The 24,363-nt window shown below is 42.5% G+C and overlaps 1 long non-coding RNA gene across 1 annotated transcript in view; it reads right to left on the bottom strand.

Moving 5' to 3' along the window:
- Positions 1–240: 240 nt before the first annotated feature.
- LOC138467144 (uncharacterized) overlaps positions 241–24,363 on the bottom strand; it is an 89,508-nt gene continuing 65,385 nt past the window's right edge. The window contains exon 3 of the long non-coding RNA XR_011268071.1: positions 241–322. This is a non-coding gene — a long non-coding RNA (uncharacterized lncRNA). The remainder of the gene's footprint in view (positions 323–24,363) is intronic.

The raw sequence follows: 24,363 nt of genomic DNA, 5'->3' as shown, positions 1-24,363 counted from the left end.
ATTTGTGGTGCCGTGGTGCCTATATCAGATATATCAGATTAATGTTTGTTTCTCACATTAAGGTATTTGATAGCCTATTTCTATATGACATCATTTATAACAATTTCAACACCTGAATATCTACTTTATCTTCTATACTCATGCTACTTAATATAGTCTCATGCAATATTAAAGGTTTACGTAACCCAATCAAAAGACAAAAAGTACTGTCTCACCTGAATAGATTGAAACCCTTGATTGCCTGTATTCACGAATCACCTCTTTCTAATGAAGAAGCTACAAAAAGTCAACAGACGTTGGGTTGGTCAAGTTTTCTCCAGTGCTGATAATGGAAAAAAAATGGTGTTATCACACTGATTAACAAAGCTCTTAAATGTAACATTATATCTCATGAATCTGATGATCTAGGAAGATGGGTTCTACCCAAACTATCTACTGACTCCAAAGAATACTCTATAGTAAATATTTATGGCCCAACATTCCCAAACCCTAACTTTTGGCAGCTACTTAGAAATCGCATGCTTCAACGTACCCCCCAAAATGTAATCGTCTGTGGAGACTGCAATCAAATCATAGACCCGTTTCTTGACAGGGATTTAGCAATAACTCATCCCATAAGCAGTTCATAAAATTCATAAAATTTATAGCAGATCTTGGTCTTACTGATACATGGCGTATAGCTCATCCTACTAACTCTGAATTCACTTTCCATTCCACACCACACAACTCTTTTTCACGACTTGATTATATATTTATACCCAATTCCATGGTTAGCTTTCTCCTTACAGCTCAAATAGAATCTATCACCATCTCTGATCATGCCCCTATATTTATACAAGTCACAGACTCCTTCTCACCTTTCATAACTGAACACCATAACAACTACTTTGCTGAAAACATAAGTCTTGACACATCTGTTACAAACAACTGGGATTGCTACAAAGCAGTCCTTAGAGGCCATATAATCTTTATTGCTAGCAACAAAAAAAACTCAAACAAGGATCAGAGTCTATCCTTAAATGACTTAAACCCTTAGAAATACAATTTGCAAATAATAACGCTCCCTCTATTTTCAAACAGATGCTTACTTTACGATTCCAATATAATAAAATCATCACGCTATACTCTTGTGCCAATATGCTTAAATATAAATCGAAAATATATCAGCTATCTAACAAAGCCACTAAATCTCTAGTGACTTACCTTAAATTAAAAAAAAAAAGATCTAGGGTAGTTGTCCTTCATTTGCGGAATAGAAAATTCTCAGATAAAGATATATTCAATATATTCTCTAAATCCTACTGTAAATTATACACCTCCGAAGTGCCTCTTGATAACCCCTTTGTTGATGAATGCCTTCATAATTTACCCAGAACCTCATATCCTCCATTAGATCTCAATCCCTCAATGCTCCAATCACCCCTTCTGAAATACTTGTAGCTATTAAACATCTTAAGAAAGGTAAGGCCACTGGCCCTGATGGCTTCCCCACTGATTTCTATGCCCACTTTTCCAATCTTCTACTCCCTAAACTTGGTGAACTTTACTCTCATCTTATATCACAAGAGGAAGCTCATGGCTCATTTTTAGAAGCCACAGTTATAGTATTCCCCAAGCCCAATAAGGACCCTGAGCTCCCTCAAATTGATCATCCCATTTCCCTCTTCAACACGGATTGTAAGATTTATGCAAAAGTTTTAGCCAATAGACTCATTCCCTTCTCACCCAATCTTATAAAACAGGATCAACTTGGATATATCAAGAATCGAGTGTCAGCCTCCAATATTAGACTGTTTCTTAATATTATAGACCTTATTCGTAACACTAGAGATCCCCTTGTCGCAATAGCTTTAGATGCGGAGAAAGCATTCGATAGAGTGGAATGGGACTTCCTCTTCAAAACTCTTAAATGGCATGGCTTTGGCCCACCCTTTCTCTCCATGAAAAAAGTCCTCTATTCTTCACCTAAAACTGCTATCTTTGTAAACGGACAATCATTGTCCTTTTATCCCTTGTCAAGAGGAACACGCCATGGCTGCCCACTTTCCCAATCCTTTTCATACTAGCACTTGAGCCCTTCCTTGAAACCATTAGACAAACTGAAAACATCATCGGAGTACAATATAAACATATCCATATCAAAACAGCAGCCTTTGCAGATGACGTTCTACTGTTTCTTTAAAATCCTGAACATAGTGCCCAACACTTACTAAATACTATTTCAGACTTCTCCAAAGCTTCTGGTTAGAAACTCAATATTGAAAAGTCAGAGTTTCTTACCCTCAACGTTCATTGCCCACCTCACCATACATTCCCTCTTGGAATGAAGTGGTGCCCTAAAGGCCTTACATATCTTGGAGTTCATATTTCAGCTTCCATCAAAGAAATTCATAAGCAAAACTCAGATACTATATTTGTTAGAATAAAGGATCTAAAAACGTTGTGGTTAGAAGCAATAAAGATGATGACATCGCCCCTCATTCTCTATCTCCTATATATGCTGCCCATTTCCCTTCCCCTACACTTTTTCAAATCTATTGACTCGTGCTTAACTAAGTTTTTATGGGGGAAGAAAAAGCCTAGAATTTCATTTAACAAACTTAAAAAACCACGCTCCTGGGGAGGGGTTAGTTTTCCTGACTTTAGAAAATATCACATGGCCTTCGTCATTAAACAAACACAGATGTATTTCCAAAGGGAAGAGCTGGTACATTTACCCAATTGGGTCGGCCTAGGGAGAGTCATGGTTTCCCCAACCTCCCTTGCGGATGTTTACCTTATAAAAGGTAAAATAAAATTGATTACCTACTCATGTATTCGCCAATCTATGCTATTCCTTAAACTCTACTTGTTCTCACTTCTAACTAAATCATCCATTTTTATTTCCCCTTACATTTGGCTTAATCCTCTTATTAAAATCAAATCAATATTGTGGGGGTCATGGCTCTCTAGAGGTATTATTATGCTTTACAATCAATTTTTTGTGCAAGATGTTCATATGACCTTTCATGATTTTGCTATCAAATATCATTTACCTATATCATTTCTGAATCAGTTTGTGATGATTGTTGCTGCCCTTTTGACAATTACGACCTATTTATGCATGACTCCAATATGCCAGATGCTCTAAGACTATTAAATATACTACATCCTGATATCACAGCCTCATCTTATTATAAAATGTTGACTTTGTCATCACCTGCAGCGGCTCCTAACCTTCTCCATGACAACTGGAGTAATGACTGCTCATTACTGGATCATCAACTATGCTGGCCTTGCAATGGAAACACATTTCTAAAATTACTTCCTCTGCAAGTTTGACTCAAACCCTTTTCTTTTTTCAACACAGAGCTTTTGTCACTCCTCTGTCTATTTTCAAGTATGAACTTATACCTAATGATCTCTGTTGGAGCTGCTCACAAGTTCAAGGATCGTTTAAACATATGTTTATAGAATGTCAGTATGTTCAAATCTTTTGGCTTCATGTTTGGGAAATGATCAAATCAATGTTTAAACTTCATCAAGAGTTCTGCTTTAAATGTCTTCTTTATGGCAGTGCCTTCCTAAAAACCATTCATACTAATAAATATATAAACATTTTGTTTGACTTATGTTTAATGGTTGCTATCCAAACTATTAGCAGTAATTGGAAAAACTTAACTCGTATTCATCATAAAATATGGTGAAATAGTATTTGTAATATCCATTGATTGAAAAATTGTATTGCATCCTCTCCTGAATTGTTGTGTAAACACCAACTGAAATGGCAACCCTTTCTCGATCACCTATCCAACGCTGAGCCTCACTAATATTAATATTATCACTACTTAAACATGACTTAGTTTTGATGATTATGCATCCTCTTGTTTACTTTTGTTCTGCCCTCTCATGTATGTGATGTCCTGTCCTTCAGTATGTCCTTGTTTGTCACCCTTTCACCCATTTTCAAATAAAATCTATTTAAAGTTTATTATCTAGTTATTGAGATATGTATGGCACCTTGTTTTATGCAAAGCACTTATATACAAATAGAATTGTATCATCTCCCTCTCATACGCTTACTGCACACCTTATGTATTTGCTATGATTATTAACTGCCATTTATATATGTCTATTCAATAACAATCTTTAAAACCAAAAAAAAAAGACTGGTTGGGCACAATGTGTTCCTTCAACATGATCAGCTCTACCTTGTGACTCGAGATTGTGCACCGATATTTACAAATGTGTCTTGCACCTGTTTGCTCAAATGCTCTAAATCAGTAGCTGTGATGCTTCAAATGTGATTAGAGACATTGCATGCGATACAATTCTCTCCTCACAGAAATGCCTATTTTACAAAATGGGAACTTCTTCACCGCACCTATGCTGGGACTGTGGCTGCTATTAGATAAAAGTGCCATCTCAGTTGTTTGGATATGGATCATGTACTGAGAGAACATCCAGTATTAGAAAGCTGAAAACAAGTGCTCCATTGGACAGCTACTGACCAATAGCATGGCACAAAGTGTTCATGCAGTGTTGGTCTAGGGCTCTGCCTTTAAAACACATTTAAGGAACCTTAGTGATTGCAAGTGTTAATATGCTAATGGGCTAGTACATCTTCTAATAATGTTTCTGCTGGTCTAATCAAAACAAACTCAACGTCCATAGATCCCAACCAAGTCTGCAAACGATTAACTTAAAAATTAAGGTATTAAAAGGTAATTTTCTTGCGAAAACGTTGTCTTTGATCATGCACTGAAGATAGACATGCACATTTCTTTTCAAACATCACCCTTAACAATATTTAGCGCCCATCTGCTCGAATGACTCTGAGTACATGACTGTCATCACCCCAGGGATGCAATAAGACTATCCCAGCAGAGGCCAACTCCCTTCACAGGGAAAACACAGTGAACCCCAACCCTCACACCTTTGATTCCAAACCACGTGGAAAAAGGAAAAAAAGGATATATGTAGATGTGCAGAATGGAAGAAAAGGAACATCAGAAGCTGAGAAGGTAATCAGTAAGGAAATCCACATAGAATATAAAGAAGCAAAGAGGGAAAAAAGTATACATGTATACACCGACATATACATGCACAGTGTTGGGCTTCTAGAAAAGGTGTTACTATATTCGATATTTCAATTTATTGGGAACTACTGCGATGAGAAATGCCCACAATGCAATCTATGAAACACGTATGTAATAGATTCCCAGGTAAACCCATCCATATCAAACTTAAAGGTGATCACTTGAATATCTTCCCAAGTAAATCGACCTCTTACTGACTACACACTTTCATATATGTAAAAATAAATGTAAATGTAAAAGTGGACCATCAGACATAAACTTTATTATAAGGGTAATCACAGAAGGGCACCACGTAATAATGTGCGTACATGTGCTAAAATGTTATCTTATTATTGCTGCAACCCTTTTTGTGCATTAATTATGAAGACATACGAAGACATATCAATAACTGTGTTACTTGCAAAACGTATGGAAATTCCTGTAATGATTTTATTAAGTACACTGATCTGATGTTTGTCCGGTATGCAATTTAATTTCTGATGAATGATTGCTCATAAGTGCACATACAGGTGTGTGTGAAACACACATCAAATCACATGCAGGATAAAAAGATCAGTGGGAATTCTTATGCTCCCAAAACACTTTTGTAAAAAGCAGCCAGGAAACCTCATTGGTGCTAATGATACCTTCTCCATTCTCATAAGGGTATACCATAAGAATAAAATAAGTGTGTTGTGATGCCATCTATCTAGGGAAGATATTTATTTTTCTAATGATTCTTTTTACAAACGAACAGCAGTAATGTTATTCTACCCTCCAAAACATCAATCGCAGCCCTCCAAGACACAGGCTGTTTGAATGTGAATATTTCACTTAATTTAAAATAATAAATCAAGACATTAAAGATGATCCCCTATCTTACAAGGCTGGGGAAGTCACCCACAACGTTTAATGAACAAAGGCAGCTTCTCTACAGAAATGAAAGCATAATCTGCATGCTATTATCTATTAATGACTTTTCTAGATAATGGGGGTCATACGTTTATTTTGTTTATTAGAGACAAACTGCCATTGTTGATTGTTTGATTAAAATGGTAAAACAGTTCTCAGAATAAAGTTTGAATCAAAAGCATTCACTTCGTTTTCTATAAAACCGGTGACAAGAATTGGCATTAGAGAAAACATCTTGGCTTCAGCATGTGTCTTTCTAATTATAGGACTGATTCATACCTAAAATGTTGGACTCCATAAGTGACAAACTATTAATTCCTTGCTTGGGCACAGATATAATTGAATATTGTTGAGGCATTGAATTGGTTGCAATTATTTTAAAGGCACCTAAATCACTATTCATATATTAATTTATTTTTTACATTTGTAAAGCGCCTAAACCCGAGGGCATCAGGGCGCTGTTAAGGAAACCAGTCTCACACCTAGACATAAGAACGTGAGTGGGGAGTGCCGGGCGGGAAGATAACAGCACAGGCAAGGTCATTTCCCCGGATGTAGTCAGCCATCAACCAATGTCATTTATGTGAAAAGCCACGTTTTTAGGGCCTTACGTAACGGCCAGTAAGATTCCTCTGACCTTAGGGATGGGGGTAGAGTATTCCAATGTTTTACTGCCACTACAGGGAAGCTGGAGCCCCCTTCTCTAACTTTTTTGAAGGTTGAAGGAACAAGGCTTTGGGTGTGGATGGTCCTCACCGGTCTGGTGGAAGTAGGTCTTACAATTTTCTGTGACAAGTATTCCGGGGCAGTGTTAGTAACACATTTGTGCCTGATGGAGAGTGTATTGAATATAATTCCTTCTTGGATTCGGAGCCAATACGCCTCCTTTATGGCTGCTGAGATGTGATTTTTTTGCACGTAATTAAAAGTTGAAAGGATTTGTCCTTTTTATCCAGCACACAGGGTATTTGTACCCGCGGAATCTATAACTTAGTTGTAAAGAGTTTCTACACTATTTTCACATATCTTTTGAATATACAAGTTTTGCTTCGAGGACTACCCATAGGTCGAAACACGTGTCGGCTGTAATTAATAAATGGAACTTGCCAATGGACTTCAATTTCACTTGTTGACACTCAACTCTAAAGACAATGGAGGTCATTACAACCCCGGCGTTAAGGGTTAACGACGGCGTTAACCCTTAACGCCGGATTCCCACTTTAACGCCTGCTTTTGGCAGGCGTTAAAGTCCATGTCGCTAACCCGCCATGGTGCTAATTACGCCGCCATAATTTGCCCTATGGAGCAAAAATGGGAATGGGGAAGGGAAAATGGGAAATGGGGATTTACCGCCCCACTCACCTTGGAATGGGGCGGTAAATCCGCCATCCACCATGGTGTAAACCTAGTTTACACCATGGTGGTAAAGTTGGTGCACTTAGCACCAAGGTTGTAATGACCTCCAATATAATACTTACAGTATCACCTGCTAATACTGGGGGCCTCATTACACGGAAGGCGGTGATCCAGGGTGCTATTAGCACCCTGGACCATGACGGTAAATTACCGGCACCGCCTTGGCGGAAAGGGGATTTACCGCCCCATTCCAAGGTTGGTGGGGCGGTAAATCCCCCTTCCGCCATTGCCCTTCCCCATTCCCATTTCTGCCCCATAGGGCTCTATGGGAATGGGGAAGGCGCTAATTATGGCACTGCAATTTTGCGGTGCCGTAATTAGCTGCGAGGTCCCTTAGTGGGTTGATTTTTAACGCCTGCCGCCTACCATTAACGGTGGCCGTTAACCATTACTGCCTTCCGTGTAATGAGGCCCTGGGTCTTGGCGCAACACAGCATCATATTCTTATTCAGTATTGAGCATGTGTGTTTAGGGGAACTGTAGGATATTTTGTTTAATTTTGGGGTCTGGTGGTATTTTCTTACCACCAAAAATATAGTGGTAGTTTGGTAACAGCTTATCCTTGCATTTAGATTGGGTTTGGCCTCACATCATTCTAGTGACCATATTGTGTTACACTATATTGGAGAATCCAGTAATATGTATTGGTGGCGGTATTTGGTGGTAGTAAATTACTTCGTGGTGAGCATAAATTTCCTTCCCTACATTATAGCCCCATCATACACAAAACTTTCCTTACCATTTTAATACTCTTAGTGATCTATAGAGGGCCTTGGACCTACATTCAGAGACACCACACTTTTACATAGAGTGCAACCTACAACCTGTGGCCCGTAGCACTGATTAATTTACACCAGTGAACTATGCGTCCGTAGGCCTCATTACTGGTTCATAGACCCCCAGTAATCTATATATTGTATTAGATTTCCCCAGACAACATACACTGGGGAACACACGCATACACCTATTTATCACCGCTTAGTCTCTCTGTTATTCTATCTGCATGAACAAATTGGCAAATGTATTACCAAAGAACACAAATCTTCCCCACGTCCGCATAGGCAATCCCAAACCGTTGAAAACTCAGAAGCATTTGTTTATATATATCTTATATTGCAAACAATTACAATGTCATGATACAGTTCTTACCATTTGCATTTCAGCACTACCTATAACAAAATGAGAAGAGAAAAACAAAACCACAGATACAGTGAAAATAAACCCTTTTTAAAATAGGCATCACATTTTATGATTCAACACATGACGAATAAAAATGCAAGGGATTTTCTTTTGCTTTGCTACTCTGACTGCCTGTTATTTCTAGACCACATTCGTCAAATAATCGCACAAGAATAACTTCACTTCTACTTTGGATGCTTACCAAAGATTTGCAGTTCCCTCTCCCACACAACCTCCTTTCACTTGCTTCAGAAGAGCAGGCCCAGTCAGCATGGATTGCCTTTGTTATCTCGGATGTTTGAAGTGTGTGGCGAAAACAGCGTTCTCAAGCCTGCGCTAAGTGAAACTAGGCACCTCTGTCTGAGAGCCCAGTCATCCCCCGAACTAACTCTCCCTCTGCCCTTGTTCCCCCAGCAATGCTCTGCACCTTCCCATTTCGCTTACGTAACAAAACTGCAGATACACTGCTCCAATCAAATTGAAGTCAGCATCACTCTTCCTTTAGTACAATAGGCCAGTTACACAGTGAGCAACTGTATCTACCCTCATTTCCTGGTATGCAGGCTCTCTGCTTGCTGCAAACATAGGGATAGAACAAATTCCAGTGCACGTTTGAAAAACGAATTTCAGAATATGCATTTTCACCTCATTTTTCACACAGAGATTACATTATAATGTTAATAAGTTATCTCTAGTAATTAGTCATTGTTAATTATGTCAGTTAGTTAGATGAATAATGTAGTCTCCTTTGCATGAGGTATTTCAAAGAAGAGAGAAAAAAACATTTCTGGTGCACTTTTAAACCTGCACCTTCACATTGCTTTTTGCTGTATTATAAATACTGTCTCCAGCTACATACTCAAATGCTATGCTGGCAACATAGACTGGCTATATGTGTATGCCACATTATTGCTGGCAACAAAATGCCATCACATTCAATGAGGCGCTATACACTCCAAGGTGCTATAAAGCGCTATTTTTTGCATTCAGTGAAGTGCTACACACTCCAAGACACTATAAAGCGCTATATACTACTACAGCCTAAGGCTTTGTGGAGCCAGGTTTCAATTATGGCTAGCAGGTCTATGTTTTGGGTTGTAATCAGGTCATGTATGTCTAGGGCGTGGGCTGAGAGTGATCTTGCATTGATAAGGGCTCCTTTTAGAATGGATAGGGGCCAGTTAGTGCGATAGGGGGCCGAGGCTCATGACGAGATGGGGGCAGCTAGATATATTGCTCAGGGGTCCTATGTGGGTGGCTTTCTGCATGGTTGGGTTCTTGGTCCACTGATTTTGTTGGTTGCTGGGTTTGGCTGGCCTAGTATGTCTTTACCAAAGATGACACGTGTAGACTGTGGGTTTTTGAGCATGGTTGGGAAACTGGTGGGCATGAAGAGGGGAGACTGCAGTTCCAGCATGATCTTATGCCTGAGTGGGCATTTCTGAATTGGATGGGGACAGGCTGGCAGTGGGGGCTTGATCTGGGGAGTGTCGTACCTAGTGTTTTAATACTGGCTGGGACAGGAGGTGGGATCCTGGTGGGGTGCATGTTGGTGCTGCTGGGGGAGACCGGCTGTGATGATTTGGCTAGTAAGATGTCTCCTGCTGACTGTGGTTGGTTGCATATCCTCTGAGTTTGACTAGTGGCATTAATATGAGGCTGGAGTTCTGCACATCGCTATCAGGATGTTGTGATCATGGATTGAGGTAGGGTCTGTTTGTCACTTGTTTAGTTTAGTTTAGTTTATTATTTGTAGGGTGCGCCAGGCCCTGGAGCATCAGGGCGCACAAGACAAGAATATGCTCAGCTTTGTTACAGGTACAATTACATAAACATAATACATTCTGCCATAAATAAAATATATACAGGTACATGTGCATGGTCATAATGCAGTATACAATAAGCAAGAATGAGCAGGGCTGGAGCAAGGTCGAGACAGGAGGTGATCAAAGTACAGGAATATTCACAATGTGGAGGTGATATACAGTGGAATAGGTACAGTAATATACAATGGAGTAAAATACAGAAAGTGGTATCAGAACTGGGGCATGCAGGTGGAAAGCTAGTAGGGACAGTCAGGTCAAGCAGGTCGGATTAGTTAGATGTCATTAGCTCTCAGCCACTTGGTCAAATTCTGCCTAAATTTCGCAAAGGGCTGGGGTTCTCTTATGTCATGTGGTAGGGAGTTCCAAAGCTGTGCTGCTTTGACTGCGAAGCTATGTCCTCCAATAGTGGCACGTTTAAAGCGAGGGACATAGAGGCAATTTGCATTGACCATTCTTGTTGGTCTAAGTGAAGTTCTTAAGTGTAGCCTGTCCATGAGGTAGGGTGGTGCCATGTTATTGAGGCACTTGTGAGTAAGGGAGGCAATTTTAAGTTGGATTTTGTCCTGAGTGGATAGCCATTTATATTCTCTTCTTATAGAGGAGATATGCTCTTTCCTGTTGATCTTAAGCGCGGCTCTCAAGGCATTATTCTGTAGGACCTGGATTTTTTGGATAGTCTGTTTGTTAGCCCCAATGTAAAGACCATTACAGTTGTCCAGTTTGGACAGAATAAGGGCTCTGGCAAGCGTGATGCAGCTGTCTGTAGAGAGGAATTGCTTGCTGGCTCTAATAAGTTTGCAAGTATATGCTGTGGAAGAGGCTAGGGAGTTGACTTGTTTGCCAAAGTTTAAGGTGGCGTCAAGGTAAAAGCCTAGGGTCTTGACTTCCTTTGCTACTTTGATATTGTTCCCATCGCTAATGAAGCTGGCATAGTCAGTGTTGAGTTTAGTTATGTATGTCGGGGTGCCTAGGATTATGAGCTCAGTTTTGTCGTCATTCAGGCATAAGCCATGTGTGGCCATCCATGCCTGAACGATGCTGTAAATTTTATTCACTAAAGCCAGATCCACGACGTAATCTCCTGAAAGCGGAAGGAGGATCTGGGTATCGTCTGCATAGTTGGTGTAGGCGATACCCAGATGATCCATTTCGTCAAAGAGCGGCTTTGTGAAAATGTTATAGAGGGTTGGTGATACACAAGATCCCTGGGGTACACCGCACGTTATAGGGATCGGGTCAGCTGAGGCTGATGGAGAGAAGACTCTCATGGTACGGTTATTCAGGAAGGATTTGATCCATAATATGGCCTCTTTAGAGAAGTGAGCAGCAGAGTCTAGGTGGCTGCATAAGACTGTATGGTCGACTAAATCGAACGCTGCTGAGAGGTCTAGCAAGAGGAGTAAGGCTGCTTGGCCATTGTCCCTACATTGATCTATTTGGGCCTTGAGATCGATAAGGGCAGTCTCTGTACCATGCTGGGGACGGAATCCAGATTGGCGGGTTCCGAGCAGGTGGTTGGATTCAAGGAAATTTTGTATTTGCATGTATGCCACTTTGTCTAAAATTTTTAGAAGAAAGGGCACAGTCGTGATAGGCCTAAAATTGGTAGGAATGGCAGGGTCGAGGGTTTGCTTTTTTAGGAGTGGCAAGACCCACGACTCTTTAAGATTTTTCGGAACAATGCCGGTAGTGAAGGATGAGTTGATGAGTTTAGCTATGAATGGCGATAATTCTCTTGCAGCATCCTTAATTAATTGGGCAGGGCATTGGTCACCTTTACAGTTGGGTGGTTTAAGTCCCAGGATCACTTTTCCGGATGGCAGCGCAAGCTGGCCTGCTGCTTATCTGGGCTGCTTATTTGGAGTTTACAGATACTGTGCTAGTGGTGGTCCTGGAGGACGTGCATGCTCTGCATGTGATGTGAGCCTTGGAGCTTGGAGCAGGCATAGGAGACGCCTGGGTCACCTTGTTGGTAGGTGGCGTTAGGGGTTCTTCACTTTGGCAAATCGTAATGGTCTCTTGGTGTCGTGAGTGTCCGCATCTGCAGGCGGGTGGGCCTAGGTCTATGGTTGGGCTGGATCTAAGTAGCGCATTTTGGACGCTGGTGGTCTAGGTCTGCTTAAGAGGAGAGGACCTGCTAAGGAGCGCCTTGCTTGCCATGCCACTTGACTTCATTAGCAATCTGCACGGACATGTTGGCACAGAAGGGGCAAAATTGCTGGTAGGAAGGAGCTGGGCAGGGGGGCAAAGTGATTGCATGACCGTGTATGGTAACATAGTGAGGCAGGCCTGGTACAACTGAACCAATTGTATGCACATATACATGAGGTTTACCTCACTCCCCCATTTTTGAATACTTTAAAATGTACCAACATTTCATAAAACTTCCACCAAATAAATTGTTTCTTCTAATTTTGATCCTATTTCTCTTCTTTACTTTCCTATGACACTTCTGGAAGCTTTGGTCACCCCTCTCCTTCGCTCATTTTTTGAAGATTCTGGATTCCTTGACCTGTTCCAGTGTGGCTTTTGCCCAGGTCGGGGCACAGAATCGGTCAGGTGTCTGCAGTTGATGATCTGGTCCAGATTATGGATCAGGGAGGTACTGACACTGTGGACCATGGCATCCTCATGGAGAGGCTGTCATTGGCAGATGTCTCCTGACCGGTTCTGGACTGGTTTCTCTCATTGCTTTCCGATTGCTCTTAGTCTCTCTCTCTCTTCTGCTCTAATCTCCTAAGCCCCTCACTAATGGTGTTCCTCAAAGTTCTTCTCTTTACCCTCTTCATTTTAATGTCTACATTCAGCCTCTTGTTAAACTGATTCACTGTTTTGGGTTTCAGTCTTACCCTTACCTGGAAGACACTCAGATCTTGATGCGGCTTGGTTTCTCTTTTCTTGGTACTGCTGAGCAGTGTCGCTCTTGCTTGTCTGCCGTCCATCATTGGATAAGAAACAATTGGCTTTGCATTATTGGTGAAATAATGGAGGTAGTTATTTTTGGCTCCTCTCCAGAGACCTTGGTATGTTCCTCAGCCTTCTGGCCTATCACACTTGGTGTCCTGCCATCCCCTTCTGTAGTGGTTAAAAACTTGGGCATTGAGCTTTCTGCTTTCTGCTTCATTGTCTATGCTGGCCCAGGTTAGTGCATTATGCCAGTCTGTTCTCTTTAAACTGTGCATCCTGCATACAGTTATACCATATCCCCCTCACTTAATTCTCTGGATGTATCCTCTTTGATCTCTGGATCCGTGGACTATTGTAACTTTATTTTTTTTGTGCAACCTGATTTCCTTCTTCATGGACTGCAAATTCTTTAAAATTCTGCAGTCAGGCTAGCCACTGGTGCTGCTCGCAATTCCTCTGCTTCTCCCATTTTGCATGCCTTACACTGGTTGCCCATGGCCAAACAGATTAAGTTTAAGGCCCTCTGTTCCGTTCATTGGATTGTTTAATGAAACAGGGCCTGAAAATCTTCAAGTCAAATTTGCCCAGTACTTTCCTTCCCACCCCTTGCATTCTTCCACTGCCATGCGTATCCTTGTTCCAAAATTTAAATGCTCTTGTGTAGGTGGTCACTCTTTCTCTGTGACCGCTGCCCATTTATAGAACTCCACCCTGTTGTCCCTTTGTGAGATCTCTGACAGTTATCCTTTTGGCATGCCCGGAAGACTTTGCTGTTCACAGTCTGATCACAGCTGTGTTTTCCTGCTAGCTCCCTCTACAGTTTCTACCTCCTCAATGCCATGATGCCCTAGCTTGTGAAGGCTGCGCTTTAGAAATGTAACTTACATATCATAACAGATAAATATTAGCCTGAGCTCATCACTTATAAAGGAATGGGTCAGTGCCAAGGGCATTGGAAAAAAGAGGGGCTGAGCATGGGAGATTGAGTAGATATCTAATAAAGTCATCCTCATTTAATTGGATTAAATGGGTGTCCTCAAATCCCCAGAGACGAGCACCATACAATGCTATCACATGTGGTTTTGCCCTATATATTTTAAGAGTTGTTGCAATAGATTGATAACCTAAAGAGTTTGTAGTACTATTAACCCTCTAAGTGCCATGATGATTTTGTCCCCCCCGTGTCAAGGCCTTTTTTGGTGATTTTGGTATGTCGCCATTCAATGCCTTGTAACTTTTTTGTTACATGAAATATCTTGGCCAAATTTGGCCCCTTTTTTTCCCACATGTAGGTTGTTGTAACGCCACCCAGGAATCCTAGGTTGCTGTTGGGTGTGAGAGAAAATAAGCAAAAGGGGCAAAAATGTTGTTTTTTTTAATAAAAGAAAGGCCAATAAAATGATGTACAAAGACGCCTGTGGTCTTTTCCTTGTAAGAGCTAGGAGAAAATGGTTTGTTGTGTTGAATTCCCCAATTTCCTGGCTTTCAAGAACAGGTTGAGAGGAAACAAAAAAAAATATTTTGATGTGGTTATCAACCGTTTTGTGAGAGGTAGGCGATTGGGGCCATTTTTGCCGAATGGACATGCATGGACGGAATGGACGAAAAGGGTAGGATGTTACGCTCACCTGGCTCCCACAGGGGCGTCGGTCGGACCCAGACAGCTGCGGTCTCCACCCATGTGATGCGTAGTGCAGCGATGACTGGCTGGAACTGCCCTCCTAATCTTGTCTGCTTAACCCATAGAAATATTCTCCTGCAAGTGGAGAGATGGATTTAGCCACTTGTGGATTCAAGTGATGTCAACCCCACAGTCCTCCCCAACTAATCACCTCCGAAATGCCCTCACAGCAATCTCACCTTATATTCTTGAAAGATGAGCTCTCCATCCTGCGTGGATTTGCAGGGGCGCGTCGATTCCAGTTACTTCACTGGTTTGAAGGCTCGGGAGAGTTCCGGAGAGTATAGACTCTGAGGTTCCTGGTGCGGACCAGCAAGTATTAAGTTCATAGAGTTCAATATGTCCGATATTCACTCTTGTTCCCCCCTTCCGTTCTTGTCTTGCAGCTGGCTCGTGAAAAGATGCTCTTGTGGCAGCTGGTGGCACTCAGGTAAGAGTCTGTATTACCCGGCGCTGTCTGGTAAATGTTGCACGTGGAAAACGTGTTGTTTTGTCTCTCTTTACAGATGAGGCACGTGAAATTATGGAGAGTCACAAAAGGATGCCTCCGGTGGTAAATCAGGTAAGTCTATGGTGGTAAGAATTACATTTGTTGGTTCCCTCGGCTCACCTTGTGGTTTTCTTTTGTCTCCTAGGTGCCGAAGTTCGGCGAAGAAATGATGGAGGCAGCGCCGACAAGAAGGATGCTGTGAAGACTGGTGAGTATGGCGCGGCGCTGCAGCTGGAGGTGCGGCGCGTGCAGAAATTATGTGCTTTACAGGTCCGGAGATGAGATGGATCCAGAATCAGGTGTGGAATAGAAATAAGTTTGTTTTCTAAACTTGTCCCTTTCTTTCCTCTTTGTTTTAGGAGCTCCGGATTCGAGGCGGGCGTGGCAGAACACTGGATGCAGGCTGCAGGCACGGTGAGCGTTATGCTGCTGGATGCAGAATAACGCGAAGCGTGTGTTGCTGGTCGGGCGTGGTTTAAATAGCCTCAAACAAAAGTAGTCCCAGGTAAGAAGTCCCTAGAACCACACCCAAGTAAAAAATAGTCCCTGTAGAAAAATAGTCCCTTTCAGGCTTCATGTTGGATTGGAGTCATTTGCAGCATGGTCTGCCTGAGGTAAGTAATGACTATGAGCCTTGTGCCTTAGGCGCCAGGACTGATTTCTACTATGAGCCTGGTGCCTAAGGCGCCAGGACTGAACCCAGATAGCCCCTAGCCGGGGCTGCTGAGGTTTTACTACATGTCTAGATGCCTGCTCCTGGGGCTGATGGGCTTGGTCCGGATGCCTGGGGATAGGCATCATGACATAGGAAAGCCGCATTCTAGGACAGAAAGTCATACATTTATGAAAAGTAGACAAAATTCCAAGTTTCATAAGGGGTGATTTGCGCAGGTCAGGCAACAACTAGGTAGAGGAAAATTCCATATTATGGGGAAAAAGCGGGAAAATGACCGAAAAAAAGGTATCTGTTGGACATGCTTGGTTTGGTACGGCAATGGCTTCTATGAATTTTGAGAAAAACAATGCTCCTGTAAATCAGGAAAACCAATATGGTGAGGAAGGGCAAGCATACATTTTTTTAAAGACCACAGACAGACCTTTTCAAGGGTAGGTGACTTGTGCAGTTTACAAAAGTGTATCCTGCCTAAAGCAGCGACTAAAATTAGGTCACATTTGGGAAATGAAAGGGTTGTGTGACAAAGGGCAGCAGCAAATGGATCGAAACAATATGAAAACCATGCAAACACAACACATGTCATACCTTCACATGTCCCCACAGGTGTCTAAACAAAAATGGTACCTCACATGTGCGTGTGCACTTACCTGGGGCAAAGGGGAGAACCAAAAATGAGGCTAACCCCAAGTCTTTTCCAACAGCTGAATTTCACGATTTTATCAGGAGGGCACACCATACAGATATGGGCCTAGTTTGTCCAAGCCACCAAGGAAAACAGGGAACCCCATGCATTTCCAGATGGGCCTAGGTTGTCCGAGTACACCTACCTGGGGGCAAAGGGGAGAACCGAAAACGCGGCTAACCCCAAGTCTTTTCCGACAGCTGAATTTCACGATTTTTTCAGAAGGGCGTACCATACAGATATGGGCCTAGGGTGTCCAAGCCACCAAGGAAAACAGGGAACCCCATTCACTTCCGAAAAGAGGACACACGTGGGAAATCAGCCCAGAATGTATTACCCAGAAAGCCCAGCAAAATCCGAAATGTGGCGAAAAAACACAATTTCCGCACATTTCACTTGGCTCACCCACCGAAACATGCCGCCATCAACACATGGCCTACCTTCCCACATTCCCACAGGTGTCCCGACGAAATTGGTACCTCACATGTGTGGTTGCACCTACCTGGGGTAAAGAGAGCCAAAAAGGCGGCTAACCCCAAGTCTTTTCCGACAGCAGAATTTGATGAATTTTCTAGAAGTGCACAGCATACAGATTTGGGCCTATTGTGTCCAAGCCACCAAGGAAAACTGGGAACCCCATGCATTTCCGAAAAGGGGACACCAGTGGGAATCGGCAGAGGTATGACTTGTGCAAAATCGGCCCAGAATGTATTACCCAGAAAGCCCAGCAAAGTCCGAAATGTGGCAAAAAACCCCCAATTTCCCCACATTTCACTCAGCTCACCCACCGAAACACGCCGCCAACAACACATGGCCTACCTTCTCGCGTTCCCACAGGTTTCCCGACAAAAACAGTGCCTCACATGTAGACACCAATCGTAAAGATTTGTCACTTTGCATTTAGCTTTGACATGTTGGAGGTCTCCAGAGATCCCAAATTGCTGGAGTAAATTCTTATCATGTTGAAGCTACACAGGGTTTCAATTGTAGGTATTAATGATATAGCACATATGTTTATGGTTAAACTAAGTTATTTTCGGAAGTTTACTGATAACTGGGGGATAAGGGTTTTAGCTACAGTGAGGTGGAGGGTAATGGGTGTGGCTGAAGAATATGGCTACTGGGTTACTTTAAGAAACCAAATGGTGCGATATGGAATGTGGACACGGCCAACGGTGGTGGTCACTGGCCATGGCCTAAGGCCATGACTAGTGAGCCCATTTTAGAAACCTATTTGAGGAATATGTAGAGTGGCCATGGCTGAAGGCTGCTGGCACTCGCCATGACCAAAGGACATGGCTAGTGGGACCAGAAGAACACTATTGCGGCAACATTTAAAGGGGCCACGTTGAAGGCCGGCTCAATGGCCATGGGCAAAGGCCAAGGCTAGTGAGGAAGAAATAAAGGTAATGTTTTGAAATACACAGTGGGCACAGCCGAAGGCTGTGGCTTATGGGCCCAAAAGACATGTGGAGTGGACACAACCATCGGCCGTGTCCTCCTACTGTGTCAAAAAGAAAAAAAATCAGGGAACATGTACAGTAGGCATGGCCAAAGGCCATGGCCACTGACTATGGCCGAAGGCCATGGCTAGTGGCCTGGTAGTGTTTGAAAATATGCAGTGGGCATGGCCAAAGGTCCTGTCTAGTGGGCCTAAAACACATGTATGGTGGCCACAGCCTATGGCCGTGGCCACCTAGTATTTTTGACCCACTAGGTGGCCACAGCCAAAGGCTATAGCCACTATACATGTCTTTCAGGCCTTCTAGCCAGGGACTTCGGCCATGCAGAATGTATGTTTTAAAACACTACTGGGCCATCAGTCATGGCCAAAGGCCATGGCAAATAGTGGGTCCAAAAATAAACATATTGAGGGAACATGTGCAGCCAAAGTCGGAATATAAAAAATATTGTATAACAAAGCCCTTGAAAACGAATTGAGAAAACCTTATTTAAGGTGCAGTTAAGTTGCACAGATGTAACACAAAAGCCTTGAAATTCAGCGGATATGGGCAGCAGGGACATCATTTCACCAAAATGCCAGGGATAGCAGAAGTGATATCACATGACCCTTGACTGCTGATGACATCACAAGACGTTATGTCATTTGACCCCACTAAAAAAAGTGACATCACATAAAGCGATGGCACATGACCTTTCATCCCATGACAAAACAGGAAATGGCATCACATAGCATTGTTCCTAAGTACGCAAAAACGAATATGGTTACGATATCATTGTAATGTGATATACATTTCATACAAGAATGAATCACCATATGTATTGTTAATGTCAGTGTCTATAGGCCCACATTGCCAAATTACTGTGAATGCAAGCAGACGTCAAAGGCCAAATGATAATGATGTGTTATTATACAGCACTTACGCTTATGTGCTTTATATAGAAAGAATACACAAATAATATCTCCCAACCTGGGTTAGTACTCAATTATCAACATCAGAAGGATCAAAGACTGAGTTGGCCTTGCTATGATTCGAACCTGCAACGTGCAGATCACACACATACATCACAGTAGCGATCGTTCAACCCACTGAGCTATCTTACTGGCTATAGCTATGTTATGGGCTATAGTAAAATGAGCAATAACATCTCTGAATGCTCTCAATCTCAGAAAGCAAATTCGATTCTGAAGTGGATACCATTAAACTGGTAACTGAGATTTTATAGCAGGCCAGTTCATCTGCAGGTCTAGTGCAAAGTTGGCCACATATCAATACTGGGTGGATTTACTTTTCAGGCTTCAGAGGTTGGCAAAATACACACCATTGGGACGGTTCATAACTGTGTATTAAAGAACAAAGAGGAGCGCAGGGAAAGCAGTGCATTCACACGGTGTCCCGTACTCCAGGCACTCGTTACCTCGTACATGCAAACAAACATCCTGAACAGCATGCCAGGGAGATTGGAAACTAGACACATTACAACACAGCATTCATTGTGGCACAATTAAATCAAGGGCCACTTTATGTGCTACAGTCAAACATTTCTACATTGTACACATGCTTTTAGGCACAAGGAGGTTGTCACGTGACTGAGGCCACAGATATGGAATGTCTTGTGATGATCCTAAGAGAGATAACGGCAGAAAAAGACATGCTATAACTGGAGCTTGCGAAAAGCCAAGTACATGGTCCGAAATGGATGCTTATTCTACTCTAAATGCTTTTTGGACATTTTTGTCTGGTGTTTAAGAACAAACTAAATCAGAGACTCACCCCCTGAAGCGTGCCTGAAATAAACCTATAATGAGTCTAGCATAAATAGTGTAGAATTCCAGAAAGACAGATTATTTGTTATGCCAATTATTTGTTATGTAGGGTCACCGCTCAATGTGTTACACTTGTGGAACCCCCTGATTTTTATTTTTAAAGAGGCCTGAACAAGAAACCCAGCCACTTCAGAAACAAAGAGCCACATGGCGCTGGCCCCAGCTCAGTAGCGTCTATTGTATTTTTGTTTAATTCTTTTTTTAGGGGAAGCAAGGAGACCACAGGGGTAGCAAGAGAGTCCGCAGTGGTCGCAGGTGCGACCCCTGGACACCCCCAAATGAGGTTCATGGTAGGAACTCATGACCAGCCCATGAGCACATTCAAATTATAAGAGAAGGGTTTCACAACGACATACAAAATGGCCTTATGGGGGACATAAAATCAATGGGAGTGCACCAAGTTAGGCTGGTCAGGACTTCCCACAGCTCACAACTGTTATCAACATACCTAGACCATATGCCCTTACGACATACAAGTTTAATCAAACTCTGAATACACTGAAAAGTCAGACAGTTCAAATTGTAGTTGAATAAGTTCTGCAACGCCTATTTTCTGAAATGCATGGGAAATCGCATTACACTGTATGAGCATTTGTTCTGTATTGAGATTTTGGCCTTAGATGTCCTAATTAGTCGTATGAATATAGTGTATACTGATTCAATACATGATTCTAGAAATACATTTGTCCATATGTAACTGTTTTGCTATAGTTGTTTCCTAAAAGCACATTAAATGTGACAGAAACGTTCCATATGGATTTACATCTTCAAGAAACCCCAATAAGGCACGTGGGTTAAAGTGCTTAGTGAATAATTGTAGGGTTTGTTTGAGCGTCTTAAAGTAATAAAGTAAATAGAATAATCAAAACAGAGCTGTGGATTGGTTGCAATTCCTTTTCTTTCTACTGTTGCCATATATTTTTAATGAGAAGGAAGCAAATTGCAGTCCTGTCATATTTGCCCGGTAGGTTTAGTTTGTGAGAGATGCTCAGAAGATAAGAGATTTGCCAGCACATAGTCTTGTTCTAATTTAAAGCAGATTGCGCATTTTAGAATTAGCATTTCAGCATAAATGCATTTATTCAGAGGGGTTGTATTCCGCTTATCTGTGAATCCAGTTTCTTCGCTTCTTCAGCTCTAGTTAATTTTCTTGACATATTGAAGATGTCTGAGTTTAGAAAATGCCTGCATTGAATCCATTGTTTTTCCTGGTGTGTCTACCGAGCTCTATGTATATTTATGGAATCGTGATAGCTCTGAATGGAAATTAGACTGGCCTTGAGGCATGTTGCTTATCCCTAGGACTTGCAATATGCCACCTACAAGGCAGTGCTTTGCGAGATGATTTCCTCCAGACACATGTATGGCCAGCATATGGCGGGTTCATGTGATGCACAGACATTATCAACATGAGATGGATGTTCAAAGAAGCAGGCTGAGAGCTACTTGCGTGGACGGCGAATGCATAGGCAACGTCATCAGCCTGACTTTTGATTCTCCTTTGACAGCTAAATCCGCCATATGATCAAGTGCACACATTAATTCAGGTCCATGCAAATCAAAAGGACTGACTTCATGCCCACGCATTTCCATGAATAGTCCACATGCTCGTATTAAATGCCCAGTATTGACATTGAATCCTGGGTACTCCTGCAATGCACTTGTATGGAACATTTTCTAATCCCATGTCAGGTGTTGCCATGAAAGGCCAGGAACTCAGATCATATGCCAGCTATTATCATCACATTTCGAGAAACCATATAGGGTGCCAGGTATTGCCAATGCATTCTCTGGTACTCTCTCTGCTACCTGGGTTAGCTATTAAAATGTCCAGGTACTATTTACATGGGGTTAGCATTACGAAGGCTGGGTGCTCGCTCCACTGGCAAGGATTGCCATCAAATGCAATGGATTTGCCATACTCATAGGATTACTGGAAAATGGCCTAGGAGTAATCCAATTGCACATAATGTCAGCAAACAATCAGGTACTTGCCCACTGCCCAACACTTCCATGGAATGCCCAAGTAAGCACCCCTTGGTACCATTGGCAAGCTTTGCTCAATAGCTAAATGATAGTATCAACTGAACAGGTTTTCAATTCATTCATAACCAATGGCATAAAATGACTAAGCACCCACCACATTGACAATAACTGCCAACACATGCCAAGGTACTAATCCATTTCCAGGGACTGCCTTAAAATAGAGCAGATGCAATACTCAACGATTGCCAGAGATTATGGTGCAATGCCCAGATGCTGATCAACAGCTAGAGATTGCAATCAAACTCCATTAGTCCTACTCCTTTGCCATGGATTGCATAGCCCCTTGCAGGAATTGCCTTCGACCTCCCAGACACTTGCTCCATTGCCAAACACTATCACAAGATGCTCAGCGACCTGCAAAAGGTGGATGACAGCTGCCAGGTGACTTGCACCACTGTCAAGGAGAGTTATCTACTGCCCAGCTCTTTTGATTCATTGGCAGTGATTGTCATCAATGTCCAGAAGTGTGCTTAGATGCAATGCATTGCTAATAGAGGCCTAGGTACTCTTTCCTTTGCCAAGTATTGCCTCCATTGTCAGGCATTGCCAATAACTGACCAGTTACGTACCCCATTGCAGAAAAAAGGCCATGGCATGCATAGGTAATTTCACACCAAGAAGCATTGACATCAATAGAGTAGGTACTTTACCTACTGCCAAGAATGTACATCACCTCACTGGTTACTTGGCCCATTGCCAAGGATTGCAATGCATTAGATTCATTAGTTGGGGTTGCCCAGAACTGTCCAGATACTTGCGGCATTCACAGGATTTACAACAAATGTCCATGTACCTGGATGTTTGGCTCAATGTAAATTTACATGGATGTTTGGCTCCTCTGAAATTAATTAGGCTCTTATTACAAGTTCGGCAGAAATTACCGTTACTGCAAAGAATCCCGGTGGAATTTCCTCTGAATCAGGAGTAGACCGGTTCATGCACCACCAATCAGCGGTAATGGTAATTCCACACCAAGGATGATTGCCAAAAAAAACAGAGCACCAACGTAAAATCTGCCAATTTTCAGCAGAATTACTGTTACAGCAGTATATTCACTACTGTACAGTAATTCCACTGGCAGAATTACAGCCAAACGGAAAGTCGTCTTGATGCAAATGGGAAGTCATTCAGCAGCATCTTTAAAAACTCAATCCACTCTAAATCACCATTTAGGAAGTGGTGTCCGCCGCCAGAAGACACAAAAATCAGGTCAGCAGGCAAAGGCAACAGAAAGGTGCCGGACATGCAGCAACGCAAGCACAAAGTCTCTGAACAGGAGCTCAGTCTGCTTGGATAGCTGCAAAATGTCCCAGCAGCTGACAAATGCCATCTGGGCTGTAGGACATGTCTCACTGGACAGTGAGGACATGCGCAAGAGGTGAAACTACCCCAATGCAGAGCTCGCACCCTTATCTCCAACGACTGTCAGAATACAGCAGTCACTGGTGGAGGAACTTTTGCCCCGCTGCAGCTGACATCCTGGGAGGAGACAGTGAGCTGTATCCTCCACATGGTGGGCCTGGAGGGTGTGGGATTGGCAGAGGTCAGAGCCAGCAGCCAGGAAGACCCTGGTGAGTACATGAGTGAATAATCGTCTCATTGCACAACACCAATAGCATAGTTGACCTATACATACTTCCATGGATCCAGCTGAGAGTAACACAGACAATGCAAAAGCAATTAATGTGACACTGCAGGACAGTACATCAGGAGGTATAGAAGGTGTAAACCCCCTTAAATACTCACCATGTAGAAGAAAGAGGCCATTATATAAGACACATAAAATACCATGGAACAGCAAGTATCATGGACAGCCACCCAATCACATGTCACATTGTCACCACCTCATGCCAGCATGCCAAGCACCCATGTACAGGCACATCAGTCACGCTGCTGTCACACACGTAATGTATAGCACTAAATCAACACTCTAGATGTGTGGCTCAAACTTACAACTAGTGCAATAGACCATTACCTGCAAGGCCCCCATGAATATGGTGTCCCACCTAATGGCACACTCACACCACCATAGCTAGCAGGGCACCCTTTAGCTGACTGTACAACTGGATATGCAACCAACATTCAGCCAGACCTACATGGGAACACATTACCTTGCACAACTGTGAAACACTTGAAACCACAGTCTAAGCAAGGTACACATTCCCAACTGTGCATATGCACACACAATCATCCAGCCAGTAA

Source organism: Ambystoma mexicanum, chromosome 4q, assembly GCF_040938575.1.
Source record: "Ambystoma mexicanum isolate Mex_15411 chromosome 4q, UKY_AmexF1_1, whole genome shotgun sequence".
NCBI classification, from domain to species: Eukaryota; Metazoa; Chordata; class Amphibia; order Caudata; family Ambystomatidae; genus Ambystoma; species Ambystoma mexicanum.
Note: the sequence above shows the minus strand (reverse complement) of the source record. Positions and strands in the feature narration are given on the sequence as shown.